Source organism: Euprymna scolopes, chromosome 33 (genome assembly GCF_053919585.1).
Source record: "Euprymna scolopes isolate OS-2025 chromosome 33, ASM5391958v1, whole genome shotgun sequence".
Lineage (NCBI taxonomy): Eukaryota > Metazoa > Mollusca > Cephalopoda > Sepiida > Sepiolidae > Euprymna > Euprymna scolopes.
The window spans coordinates 78,468,275-78,483,899 of NC_136514.1; positions in this window are offsets into that span (position 1 = coordinate 78,468,275).

Below are 15,625 nucleotides of genomic sequence, written 5' to 3' on the forward strand. Positions count from 1 at the left end.
TATATATATATATATATATATATATATAAATGCAACTTGTCTGTGTGTGTGAGTTCGTTCCTAAAGACTCCAAAACGGCTGGGCAGATTTTCTTTAAAATTTACAGAACTTTAGTGTATAAGTTTGGGAGTAAAGTTTTGTCTGAGAATATCCCCGATAATTACCGATAATCGATAATCGAAACTGTTATTTTAATTTATCTATCATTGGCAAAGCCATTTCTTCCATGTCGTCGCTTAGCAACAATGATAAACCCACGCGCCGTAAAAATTCTACTGAGGGTAAGTTGATAGCGTGTTTGTTTTTCTGTGTGTGTATTTTTTTTTTTTTTTTTTTTTTTTTGCATGACGTGGTCTGTAGTTTCAAATTCCGCAATGCAATATTACGAAAATAACCAAATATTTTACTTGTTTGAAATTTATAATTTATATATATTTCGGAGTCAAACTCCATCCTTAGTATTTTGTACATGTTTTGTTTGTTTCTTTTTGTATTCTTCAGTTAGTGAAATTGAAATCCCGGAACTGTGCTAGGTTACGCGATATTAACGTCAGGGGTGTGAGTTGCTTTATAGAAGCGTTGATTTAATTTGAATAAAATAAAATACGCATCAAGTGCGTTTGAAAGCCAAATCACAACGCAATATTACAAAAATAAATAATGTTTTACTTTAATTTGGAGGATTTCAAAATACAACCGCTAAGAGACAACGCGTGGATCTCTACTAATTGACTTTTCTTTCTCCAACTTTAAAAAATTTCAAGAAAGAAGAAGAACTAAAAAAAACAAACAAAACATGTACAAAATACTGAGGATGAAGTTTGACTCGGAAACCTATTTAAATTATAAATTATGAACAAGTAAAACATTGTTCACTTTCATATTATTGCGTTGTGATTTGGCTTTCAAGCACACTTGATGCTTGTTTTATTTTATTAAAATTAAATCAACGCCTCTATAACGTAACTCACACACTTGATGGTAATCTCACGTAACCAACGCACCATTCCGGGATTTCAAAATACAACCACTGAGAAACAACGGACGGATCTTTACTTAGTGACTTTCTCCAATTTTACAACATGGCAAGACAGAAGAAAAAAAACAAAACATGTACAACATACTGAGGATGAAGTTTGACTCCGAAATATATTTAAATTATAAATTTCAAACAAGTAAAATATTGTCTAGTTTCGTAATATTGCGTTGCGTATTTTATTTATTCAAATTAAATCAACGCCTCTATAACGGAACTCACACCTCTGACACACACACACACACACACACATATATATATATATATATATATATATATATATATATATATATATATTTCTGTGGAGATATATTTTATTTCTTCATAATACATAATAATCCTTATTTAAGAAGCTCAATGCAATTACATTTATTTATTAAGGCATTTATTTTCTTTTAATGGATTAATTGTTGCTATTTCTTGTGACGAGTTAAAGGCAAAATAGACTCACTTATTGATATATTGATTTTGCGCTACGAAACAGATACTGTCAAGAATTGTAAATGTCAACTGAATTAAAGGAATACATTATAAGATGATCAACATCATGAACTTTGGCATATAGTCGTTTGTTATTCATTCACTATATATATATATATATATATTTATATATATATATATATATATGTATATGTATATATATATATATACATATATATACTTCAGAATAGTTTATATTTAACAATCAGTTGTTATGGAAACGTGAGATTGTAGGTTATACGTTATCCCGTCTAAACAAGAATTGCTCGATATGCAAGATAGAGCAAATATATTAAATTGTAATTCAATGAATTTCAAAAAACTCTCATTGAAATGAAATGAAGTGGTTGAGTTTCATATCAAAGAATTTTGTAGATATCTGAATCGGGCAAGCACTTGCCCGATTCGGATATCTACACAGCTATGCGGATTACCCAATATATAACTGGGACCTTATTACCAAACGGATGTAAAGAACGTATAACATGGATTTTACCAAGCAAGCTGGATCTAAAAAAAAACATTCATATCCTTTTTCTGCAAATCCTCCTGCTTCAGGACTTCTGATAAATTTATTATTTTGATTTTGACTTTCCATGCCTCGCTGACTTTTGAAAATAGGGTGCATACCTTTATAAGTATTTGCTAATATTTTCTCTCCTCTGATGAGATGGCAGACATCGAAACCCTATAGGTTAAGGAGATTAATTTTCTGAAGCATTCTTTGTCTTGCTTAGAATAATAAAAATTCTTTGATATGAAACTCAACCACTTCATTTCATTTCAATGAGAGTTTTTTGAAATTCATTGAATTACAATTTAATATATATATATATATATATATATATATATATATATATATATATATATATATATATATATATATATATATATATATAGCCTTTTTCATCCGAACGTATACGCAAAGAACGTTGTGGTCTATTTGACTGTTTTTACTTTTATATGTAAGATTTGACTTCATATGAAAATCGCGATACCACCTGATTTAGCTCGAAGATTTTTATCATTTTGACTCTGCAATGCGTTAAGTACGATATACGTTTTTATGATGTTATTCCCGATAGAAGGGGAGAATTCGTTCACATTGAAGCTATCCGTCTCTCTCTCTCTCTCTCTCTCTCTCTCTCTCTCTCTCTCTCTCTCTCTCTCTGTGTATATGTATATATATATATATATATATATATATATATATATATAATCTGAGGTTCTTTTTTCCAGAGATTAAGTAAAGAATAAAATGAAGTCAAGGGTGCTCAATACCGAACTAGAGCAGGATATACTCTTTATTTGTTCTTACATAAGCAGTAATATGTTGCTACACAGTCATTGGCATTATTTGGTCAGCTAGCTGCTAGTAACTAGAGACTTCTAAATGCTATACAGCAAAGTTTATTTCCGTATAAGCTGTATTGCCTGAAAAGGTTTCTAGTTACTCGTAGTTAGCTGACCAGAACATGCTCATGACATGTTACTAATTTGTAAAAACAAATGAAGAACGTATATAAGGAACGTTTTCCTTGTGTGTACGTTTGTTTCTATTTTACAAAATTAAGAATCGGTAGTCTACAATACAATGTATTGTGGACTAAGTCACTGCGGAGAGGCGCCTCAACTAGAGCAGGCAATCAATCGATTTGATTAAAAATAGATAGGCAATTTCGCCGATTTCAATGACTATGAAATATGGGAGTGTCTCTTTGCTGGGATATATATATATATATATATATATATATATATATATATATATATATATATATATATATACTATAATAATTAAATACCTACAGACACTAGTGTTTCATCCTTTTAGGAATCTTCAGTTCAGAGTGTTACGATTAACCTCAGTCGATAGATTTGAACACGGCTACACAAGTCATCTCTGGCTTGATTAGCAAGGACTGCATCCATTTGGCTACCGTTTACCGCGGGAAATAACGTTGAAATTAAATATTTAATTTTTAAATGTTTTTACGTCAGTCAGAGTGATCTAATCATTATATGTGTATCGATTTATGAGAGCTAAATTGACCTACTTAATTCAACTGAAAGTGCTAAACAATAAGAAACTAGTTTCTTAAAGGAACTGACATAATTATTTACTATAATAATGAAATACCTACAGATATTAGTGTTTCATCCTACTAGTGTTTTATCCTTTCGGGAATCTTCAGTGCAGGGTGTAACGATTAACGCCAGTCGGTAGATTCGAACTCGGTGACACAAGTCACCTTTCGCTTGATTAGCAAGAACCGCATCCATATAAAAATATAAAGATATAGTTTTAGCTTTACTATTATATAAAAGGAACTTTGTCTCTGTCTGTGTGTGTGAGTTCGTTCTCTAAAGTCTCGAAAATGACTGACCCGATTTTTATGAAATTTCACACAAAGGTACTTCTTGTCCCTGACAGTTTTCTTCGATCGGTTTTGTATCGAAATGCTTTTCGATAAGTATTGATAATCGATAATCGAAATAATCCGGTGAACGAAAAAAAAGGTGATTATAACCAGGCTAACACCACAAGTGAATTTTTAAAGTTTCATTATCACACAAGCTGAAAGAGCTGGCATATAAAATCAACAGTGAGTTCTTTGATATGACAGTGAGGCGTTCGAAATGAATCGTTCTTTTTAAAGCACAATCGCACAATGATAGTTGACTTTTTATTTTTAATTTTAAATCAAGCCATTATCACCGCAGAAGCAGTAAGAGCAGGCATATAAAATTGACAGTAGATTACTTGATATGACAGAGGCGGGTTCGAAATTAATGTATGTTTAAAGAACAGTTGAAGCATGATACTTGACTTTTGCATTTAAATCTTTAAGTCAATTCATTATATATATAAAAAATAATTTTATAAAATCAACAGTAGGATCTCTACAGTGCAATGTAGACTGCAATGTATTGTGGACTAAGTAACTTCGGGAAGCCATCTGAATCTTCTTCCCGATACACCCCTATGGATCCTTAACTAGAGCAGATAATCAATTGATTTGATTGAAAAATGGGCGATTTAACCTTGACCTATGTTTTTAATCGTGTCAAATCCTGTCTAGACATTTCATATTCAAGATTAATAAGTTAGACGCTCCCTTTATTGTCTTTTCTTTTTCTTTTTCTTTTTATTTTTCTTTCTCACTCTCTCTTCAAGTAAATTTTGCGATTTTAACAACATTATAACATTTTTACTTGTGCTAACTTACAAATATAATCTTGATAAAAAAAACTGCATCTGATTTTTAAAGACTATTTTACTTTGGTTTGACAAACAATTCTCTTATTTAATGATTCCCATTATCATTTTATTTTAATTTAATTTTAATGTTGATGTCTACAGATATCTTTTGGGTTTTATCCATAAATTGATTGAAAATTTGAACTGAATTTTGAAACTGATATATCAAAAAAAAAAATTTACCGGATTGATATAATATAAAAATTTACCGGATATCCAATCAAACTAAAGAAAAACTGTGGAAATATGTATATATTGGATTGTTACTAGCTTCCTTGGATTTATTACAATACCCGTTGGATCTTTTTACCTGCTGAATACTGAGAGCTTCAATTACAGGATTTAGCATACATTTTTGATTTGAAGTTCAATATCATTTTTTTTTTTTTTTTGCTGCAGCAATATATAATTTCCCTTATTCTATGTAGCTAAAATGATTTAAAAACTTTAAAAACATTTAATTTTCTATGTTTATTACCTTTAGCAAATTAGATGGAAACCTTTTATAATATTTGCTAATATTTTTCCTCCGAGGAGATGTATAAACATCGAAAACTCATGGGTTAAGGAAATATATTTTACTGCATTCTTTGTCTTGCATACAATAAAATTTCTATATTTGAAATGTAACATTTTCAAATCACAAATTTTAAATTTCTAAATTATGATTTATTTGCTCTATCTAGTATATTGAGCAATTTTATTTCGCTGGGATCGTCTTATATAAAATATTACATCCAATAATATTTTGTAAGACCGATAATCATTGGATTTGTGCACCAATAGATTTATTGTATTTCATTATTCTGAATAATATATATATATATATATATATATATATATATATATATATATATATATATATAACTATTTCATTTACTCACACAAATTTAATATACGAAAGTATAAATTTATGCGTAAACTTTAAGTATTTACTTCAAAAGTGCTCAATACGTAGGTAGAGCTAGTTATTAATTTATAAAATATATATGGCGATTAAGCTACACTGAATATTCTGACGAATAAGCCTGACGAATCCTACAGTGGATGAAACGCAGAATATTCAGTGTAGCTTAATCGCCATATATATTTTATAAATTAATAAATATATATATATATATATATATATATATATATACTAGACTACCCGTGGCCCGTTGGGTCAGTATATATTAACTATGGAATTAATGTATGAGCGTGACACTTTTGACGTAAAGAAAATAGTTTTTGTGACATAACAGAAACATTTCTATGAAAGTATATACATTGTAAAATAGTAGATTTATTTGTAAGAAAATTGCGTTGAAATAACTTAAACGTAATACGGAAATGAACTATGAAAAAAATGCAGAAAGTATTAACAATTGTTTATTTGGATAATTTAAAACGCAAAAAAAATTAGGCCGCTGAAAACGTACACAGTAAAAAAATACGTTGTCAACAGGTCAAAGTTAATTTATTTGTCAGAAAATTGCGACAGTATAGTTGTAATACAGAATAGTTGCAAAACATCCCCTAAGGGGTCAGTATGTTATATTAGTTATGGAATTAATGTATGAGCATGATACTTGTGACGTAAAGAAAATAGTTTTTTGTGACATAACAGAAACATTTCTATGAAAGTATATTAAAATGAAAAAAAGAATATAGATAGATTTCTATGAGTCATTCTGTTTATAATTGTTTATTTTTGAAAAAAAAACTTCTTCTTCATTAATAGTAGTTGGAGATGTAGTAGAGTAGTAGTAGGGAAAATACATGTCAACCAGTAGTAGTAATAGTAGGATAAGGAAGAGGAGTAGTAGTAGTAGTAGTAGTAGTAGTAGTAAGAGGAAGAAGAGGAGGCGTAGTAGTAGTTGTAAAGAGGAGAAGTAATAGTAGTAGCAAGAAAAGGAGGCATAGTAGTAGTAGGAGGAGGAGAAGGATAGTGCGCAAGCAAACAAGCAAACAACCAAGAACGACAGAGTTTTAGTATTATATAGATAAAGAGTGAATTATTATAAAGTTTTCCAATCGGCTGTTCAGAACATGAAACCTAAGATACGTTTCAGGAGTAGACTAAGACCCGCGGGTGAGAACTGCGGACAAACGGTAGCAGAAGGAGAGTGTAATGCGAGTATTTTGATATATATATATATATATATATATATATATATATATATATATATATATATATATATATATATATAAAATGTGAAGAAAGGCGAAGTTAAGTTCGCGGGAGATATTGTTATACGCGGAAAATTACATATGCGATCCTTTTCTGTTTATTGATGAAATGAAATTCTGTTTTTGTTGGCATATTGTGCCGGACCGGACAGATGGCCAGCTTGCACAATGACAAGTATCACGCTGACATGAAAAATATATAAATATTAGAAACATATTATTAGCATGAAAATATCATAAAAGTTATATTGTACTTAAATTGTTGCATAAAGAGGATCGTGTTTGAATGAAAACTTCATAGCGATATTTTAAAATGTCAAGCCTGACCCAATATAGAAGTCAGGAAACAACATGACTTCTAGTCAAATATTTGTGTCTAGTAGCCTGACGATACTTCAAGCAAGTAAGATATTTCTATATTATTGTCTACAATAGGAGATGAGGCAACGCTCATAGTGTCGCTTGATGCATCTGAGCGGGCTAGTTGTTTATCTATTTATCCATCTTTTTTTTCTTCAACCTATAGGAAAGTTACAATCACTGTATTGGTCTCTTTGATTGTTCCTGTACCTTTAAAGGTCACATTTGATTGCAAATTGAAGTCGCGAAACTGTTAGAATTTATATCTCTTTATCTTTTCCATACTTCTAGCTCGAAAGAAATTTCTATGATGCTGTCCGCCACAGGTGCAGGGGCTTGATATAATGCGAGGCCCAATGTGTCTATATATATAAATCTCCGAAACAGCTACATGGTAGGCAGTTGAGGATCACCGTTTTCTATTTACAAAACTTTAGTAAAGGTTTTCTTTTTTTATCTTTATATAGTAAAATTCTCTTTTATAATTGTAAGACTTTTGAGAAATCGGCTTATGCAAATGCTAAGTCTATTTCTATTTAACAATTTTAGTGAAGGCTTTTTTTTTTTTTTCTTCGTCCTTATATAAATGAATTCTCTTTTGTAATTACAAATTTTCAGAAGTCGGATTATGTATGTGCTGAGTCTGCGATAGGTTAAATTTAGTTGGGTTTTTTTCCAGGAATTTAAACTGCATTATATATATATATATATATATATATATATATATATATATATATATATATATATATATATATATATATATATACAAGGTGTACAAGAAGTCATTGTTGAGGGATTACAGGAGGAAACGGCGATAAGTTGAAATATATACAGTCGACGAAAAATCGATTAGATTTTTAATCGACTTTTCATCGACTCTATATATTTTAACTTATCGCCGTTTACTATATATTTTAGTTTTCACTTTTAATTCTCATTTTCGTCCTTCAGACTTTTTACTTCACCACCTGATGATGATTCGTAGACGAATCGAAAGCGCTCGTGACAGCAAAAACTATGGAACTTTTATTAATATTTTTGATTTTATACAAAAAGATTATACGGAAAATCGAAAAATTAAAAAAAGAACAATAAAGCAAAGTGTCTCCGTTGAATTTAATAATATTTGCTTGAAAAAAAAAAAATATATATATATATATATATATATATATATTGACAGGAAGGTTCTAAGTCTGACCAATTCTCACGAGAATAAAACGCGGAATATTCTGTGTAGCATAATTACCATATACATTCATAACTTACTACCTACCTCTATATATTGAGCACTGTTAAAGTAAATACTGAAATATTTACGCATAAATTATATCTTCGAATATTAATTTATGTGATTAAATGAATAACACACACACACACACACACACACACACACACACACATATATATATATATATATATATATATATAATACAAAGCTGAATGTCTGTGTATGTATGTGTGTATGTCTGGTCACGAATAGGCTCCTATATGGTTGACTATTTTAAAAAAACTTATTGCATATAATGATAGAAGATGTATCGAGACACAGGAATGGGTATGTTTGATCTGGCAGAACGGTGGATCATTAAAATTGTGGGGTCTATGTTCGCGCCTGGTCCACAAAGTATGGAAATAAAAAATTTAAAAATTAAAAAAAAAAACGTTTACAAGTGTTTTTAATATAGATGTACGTAAGAGTACTTTGATAAGTATGTTTTAACTTAAATAGGGATGATATAATAAAATTGTGGGGTCTGCGTTCGCGTATGGCCTCCATAGAATGGAAATAGGCACAAACTTTAATAAAGACTTTTTCATATCTATCTGCGTAAGTATACGTTGATAATTATGTTTTAGTTTGAAGAAATATGGTATAATAAAATTATGGGGTGTTCGTTCGCGCCTGACCTCCATAGAACGTAAATATGTCACAAAGTTTAACAAGGTTTTTTAATATAGATCCACAGAATATTGTGATAAGTGTTTCAGTGTGAACAGGTATGGTATAATAAATTATGGTGTTTATCTATTTTATTTTTACTTTCATCATATTTTGCTTTGGTTTTGATACCCCCAAATTCGAAGCTATCTCTTTACAACCCTTCCTTTTCATAACCTATCATACTTTCATAAATCAGAGTCCATTTTCTGTAGGCTGTTTTTTAACCCAGTCAACGGCGGGTACTTTTGATAGTATATATATATATATATATATATATATATATATATATATATATATATATATATATATATATAACTTTTACAGAAGCTTTGATGAAAGCTTTCTCCACTTATAAACTTTTTTTAATTTAACTTATGTTCATTCTAGTATTTCCGTAATAAACAACGATTATAAGCATGATCTAAATCTCGCTTAGTGTGATTAGTGTATTCAATAAATGAAACACTCTATCGGCCAAAGTTTCTGATAAGCCATGGATAATAGCGTTAGATATGATTATGAAATCAATACTTGGTTTCAAAACAATTGCCTTAGTGTTTTCTGCGAAAAACAGCTTCTTAACTTTCATTGTAAATTTTGTTTCATCAATGTGCAAATAGAAAGAGACGAATATATATATATATATATATATATATATATATATATATATATATATATATATATATATATATATTAATGTTGAGACGTTAATCGGAATCGGAAATCGAAAAAATCGAAACTTTTTGTGGGATCAGAATCGGTATCGGAATCGGAAAAATGTGTGCCTATTTTCCGATACCAAAAACGATTCTTTTCATTGGCCTTTTTATCTGATTTTCTATAAAGAAAAATATTCCCCCGCTGATAGTAACACTAAAATAATGAATATATATTAATTTTAAACTATTAGTAAAACTAAAATCGATAGATCATCCCTCACAAGTGTATCCTTACGTTTGAGATAATATCTGCACATTTCACGTGTTTTTGTTTTTTTTACAGTAATCGTGAAAAATAACGACTTAATAGTTAAATATTTTAAGATTCATAAAGAATCGGAATCGGAATCTGTAATTGTATTGGAATCGGGAATTTAATACGGAATCGTTAATTGTATCGGAATCGGAAAAAATATTGGAAACGTCCCATCCTTAATATATATATATATATACATATATATATATATATATATATATATATATATATATATATATATATAACTTTAATTAAAATACTGGCTTCCATTAAGACCAGAGACATTGGTTGCCTAGACTTTGATTGAAACAATAGATTCATTGTCGCGACTAATGGTAACTTCGTTTACTCAAATTGAATAAACTAATATCTTGCTCATTTATTCAGGCACAATCAAGTATCGGTAAAATACATCTCTCTTTCCTTCTTTCGAAAGGGAAAGAGAGAGAGAGATAGAAAGAAAGAGATATGCATAAATACATCTCTCTTTCTTCCCCTCTCTCTCTCTCTCTCTCTCTCTTTCTCTTTCGCTCTGTATGTATATATATATATGTGGGGGGTGTATTAACAGACTAATGGCTAACCCACGTAAGGGTGCCCAAGCGTGAAATTTTTGTGGTTGGAGGTCCTGAATCGACATTGTTGGCAAGTGAAGTGTATCTACAGAACGACTGAAAACAAATGCCGATATAAGCGGAGAGTACATGTAGCACCTAGATTCCGAAATGGTGACTCATCTGGTACAATCCAGGCTCAACATTGCTTAACTTCGGTGATTTGACGAGATATAGTTATATATATATAGTAATTTATAAAATATATATGGCGATTAAGCTACACTGAATAGTGATTTGACGAGATATAGTTATATATATATAGTAATTTATGAAATATATGGCGATTAAGCTACACTGAATATCCGCGTTTCATCCACTCTAGGACTCTTCAGGCTTATGCGCGAATTATGTGGTTGTTTATCGTTTTTATATACTCCTCTGCTATTGAGATTTTAGTTAGCCAATCAGCTTTCTAGTATCCACCGCGTCCTTTCCTATCAGCCAATGGGCATGCATTTATCGGACAAAGGATATGTTGTAAAACTAGGTTAGTGTTTTTTTTATTGTTAGTTTATATATAAATATATATATGCGTATGTACATACATATATGCACATATATATACATACATATATATATATACATACATATATGTGTGATCGTTTATGTATATTCATGTTTATTTAATTTATTTATTTGTTTATTTTCTATTGTTTTTGTTAGTTTTAAAACTATTTTGTATCGTTATCCTAGAGTAAATTTTATCTTGTGAACACAGTTATTTGCTATTTCTCTTCTACAGTTTAATAAATGTTGGGGTTCTTTACAGTACAAGATAGCAAATTTTTCATGAAGGCATAACCTACATGAGTCGTCTAGGTCCCTACACGTGGTAGCTTGTCTTATTATTTTCCATTCGACTACTGGTGAATGTCCGCTTTCTTTGAGTTCCCAGTATTTGTTCGCATGAATATACATAAACGATCACACATATATGTATGTATGTATATATATATATGTATATATATGTGCATATATGTATGTACATATATATATATATTTATATATAAACTAACAATAAAAAAATTTTTAAAAAACACTAACCTAGTTTTACAACATATCCTTTGTCCGATAAATGCATGCCCATTGGCTGATAGGAAGGGCGCGGTGGATACTAGAAAGCTGATTGGCTAACTAAAATCTCAATAGAAGAGGAGCATATAAAAACGATAAACAACCGCAGAATTCGCGCATAAGCCTGAAGAGTCCTAGAGTGGATGAAACGCGGAATATTCAGTGTAGCTTAATCGCCATATATATTTTATAAGTTACTAACTATCTCTACCTACGTATTGAGCACTTTTGAAGTAAATACTTAATGTTTACTTATAAATCTATACTTTCATATATTAATTTTATTTGAGTAAATTAAGTAGGTATATATATATATATATATATATATAGAGAGAGAGAGAGAGAGAGGAAGAGAGATGGATGAATATATATATATATATATATATACATATATAATTCTTTGTTCGTTCAAATTCGATAAAACCATATTTCTACATTACCAATTTAATTGAAATTTTCAGAAAATCTATCTGTAAAGTCAAGGAATGTTTTTCATATTATTAAAATAATTTAACATTGCGAATTATGAAAATATTAAATAAAATAAACAATTTTTTTCGTAACTGCGAGACTGCCCGCCATTTCATTTCCGGTAGAAATGAGCATTTCACTTCCACCACGCTTTGACGACTTTCGAATTACAGCATTTTACTCATTTTACTATTTACTTAATAGTAGCCAACGTAAGTAAGTGAGAAAATAAATGTTTAGTAACTTTTTTCCTTTTATTATTCTTAAGAGTAAAACTTTTTTTCATGAGAAGAGTTAACCCAGCGTAAATAAATAAATAAATGTTTGTACACGTAACAAATTATCAATAAATGGTTTAGTTACTTTTTTTATCATTTATGAAAATTTAACGTAAATAATGTTTGTAAAAGTGCGAAAGGCAACGTAAGTAAATAAATAAAAAATGGTACGTGCGCATGCGTTAGCCTTGACTGAGGAGGGGTCTAAGAGAAACGACCACTAAATAATTCTGCGGGTCGCCATGGAACTCAACGCCCAGTGAGTACCAAAATAGTTTTCATGATATGAAGAAATTACTTTTTCGAAAAGTGGGTGATCACTTTTCCATGTAAATTTAACTTGAAATGACACCCACTTTCTGGCCACCTGAGGGAGGGGCATTTATTTTCGTGTTTATTGGCTAAAAGGTTTTTTGACAAGGCAGTTTGGTACGCGAGTGCATATTTAACAGCCTTCGTTAATGCTCGCGCGTAGTGTAAACAAAGGCTACGTCTGTGAAATGGAAAATAGTCCCAAAGTTCAGGGGTTATTACCATGCAAAAGAAATCAAACAAAAAACTTTTTAGCCAAGAAACACGCAGGAAAAAAAAGATAGCATCCATTTTTTTTCTATCGAATTCATCTGCTGTTTTTATTGAAAACTATTTTCCCCGGAACATTTTATAAAATTTTCGATTGAGGGCCGTGCGTCTCACGTTTGTATATAACATTTTTTGTGTGTGTGTGTGTGTAGATTTCGGTGTACTAAAAACGAATCTGTAAACCGTTTCCGTCGCAAAAAAATAGTTTTTATGATATGAAGAAATTACTTTCTCGAAAAGTGGGCGATTACTTTTCCATGTAAACTTAACTTAAAATGAGCACCCACTTTCTAGCCACCTGAGAGAGGAGGGTTTTTTCCCATGTTTATTGGCTAAACAGCTTTCGTTTATGCTCGCGCATTGCGTAAACGAAGGCTACGGCTGTGAAATGGAAAATAGTTCCAGAGTTCAGGGGTTATTACCATGCAAAAGAAATCAAACAAAAAACTTTTTAGCCAGGAAACACATAAAAAATGCCGCTCTCTCAGGTGACCAGAAAGTGGGTGCTATTTCTAAGTTAAATTTACATTCAAAAGTGATCACCAATTTTTGCTACGTTCGGCTTAATCCACTGATTGTTGGTCGAGCCCAAGCCATGATTGACAGAAACTCCCGAGGATCCAGATCAAATTCTGCAAGATTACCATTTTTTTTTTCATTTTCGCCTTCTTTTTTACATTTTGGAGTGGATTGCTGTACTAAGAATATAAGAAACATGCATTTTCTCTTTTTATTAGATTTTTCCATTACACCAAATTGAGCCACTGCAACGCATGGCAGGGTACAGCTAGTATATATATATATATATATATATATATATATATATATATATATATATATATATATATATATATAAACAGATCGACGGATGTATAGAAAGATATATCGATATATATATATATATGTGTGTGTGTGTGTGTGTGTGTGTGTGTGTATATATATATATATATATATATATATATATATATATAGAGAGAGAGAGAGAGAAAGAAAGAGAGAGATGGATTAATGCACTCAGAATGGCATGTTATAATCTAAATGCTTTTTGGCACGTCAGAACTGTAAAAGTAAATCCCATGTTGCCACCAAGAATCGAAAACTGGATATTGACAGACACAAACACGAAGAAATGGATTATCAGCGCATGCGCACAAAACTTGGTGGAAACTGTTTAATCTACGGACAGTTTCTGAAAATTTTTGTTGGTACTTAAATCGGATTTGCAGCTTTTGATAATAATGAGAGAAAACGAAACGGATTTATAGAACAAGATTACATAATGAAACTTGTAGAATTCTGATCAACATGTAATATTTATATTTTATCTATATTGTAGTACTCTGCGTTTGTCTGTTTGTCTTTCTTTCTCGCTGTTTGTTGCACTTCTTCTCGGAAAAAACTGGACCGAAATGGCTAAAATTTTGTATGAAATTTGTTATCGTAGGGTACTGTGAATTAAATCTCATTATATCGGTTCGGTGCACAGTTTTAAAAGGAATTAATATGAATTAGTTACCACAATACAACATTTGCTCTAGGAGTTTTCTCGAAAACTACTGGTTCGATTTCGCTGAAATTTTCTATGGACCTTCGTTATAATAAGTTATAGCGAATTGAATATTATAGTAGCCATTAAATGCAGGGTTTAGGATTAATCGAGATTCGTCACCTCATTATCATATTTAATGTAGTTTTCTCAGAAAGTACTGGTCCGATCCAGCTGAAATTTTGTATGGACCTTGGTTATGACAAGGTACACGGAACTCAGTATTATGGTATATGTTAGCTGCACAAATGGGGATTAATCGAGATTCATCACTAGAGTATTACAGTTATCGTAATTTTATTAGCAACTACTGGAGCGATTTGGCTGAAATTTTGCATTGCCCTTTGTGGCAGTGAACTAAGTATTATTGTATTCGTTCAATACAGAGTCTGGTATTAATAGTTTTAAGATTAGTATTTAATGCAAAAAAATTAGCATAAATTTAACCGCATTATACCGTTAATTTGATAGAATGCACTTATTCTTAGACGTAGGCTATAATTTTTGCCTGTTTTTAATGTTTTCTGTATTATATCTATTTCTTGGTCTAGCGTTCCGTTTTACTCTGTAGTCTGTTTTTAAAAGTGAGGAGATTCAGAGTTCCTATCCGTCGCGGTTACCAACTGAAGAAGGCCAAAGGAATAGTTGGCCGAAACGTCGTGAAACAACTAATTAAAAGATGAGGATAATAGTCCACAATAAATAAAATTAATAAATAATGCTCATCTCAATGAATTCCAATTAAATAATATGATAGATACATTGCGAAATTTGTCTCTTTTAAGTGTTGAAATCTGTGAATTCTTATAATAGAAAAATAATGGTTCAAAACGTGA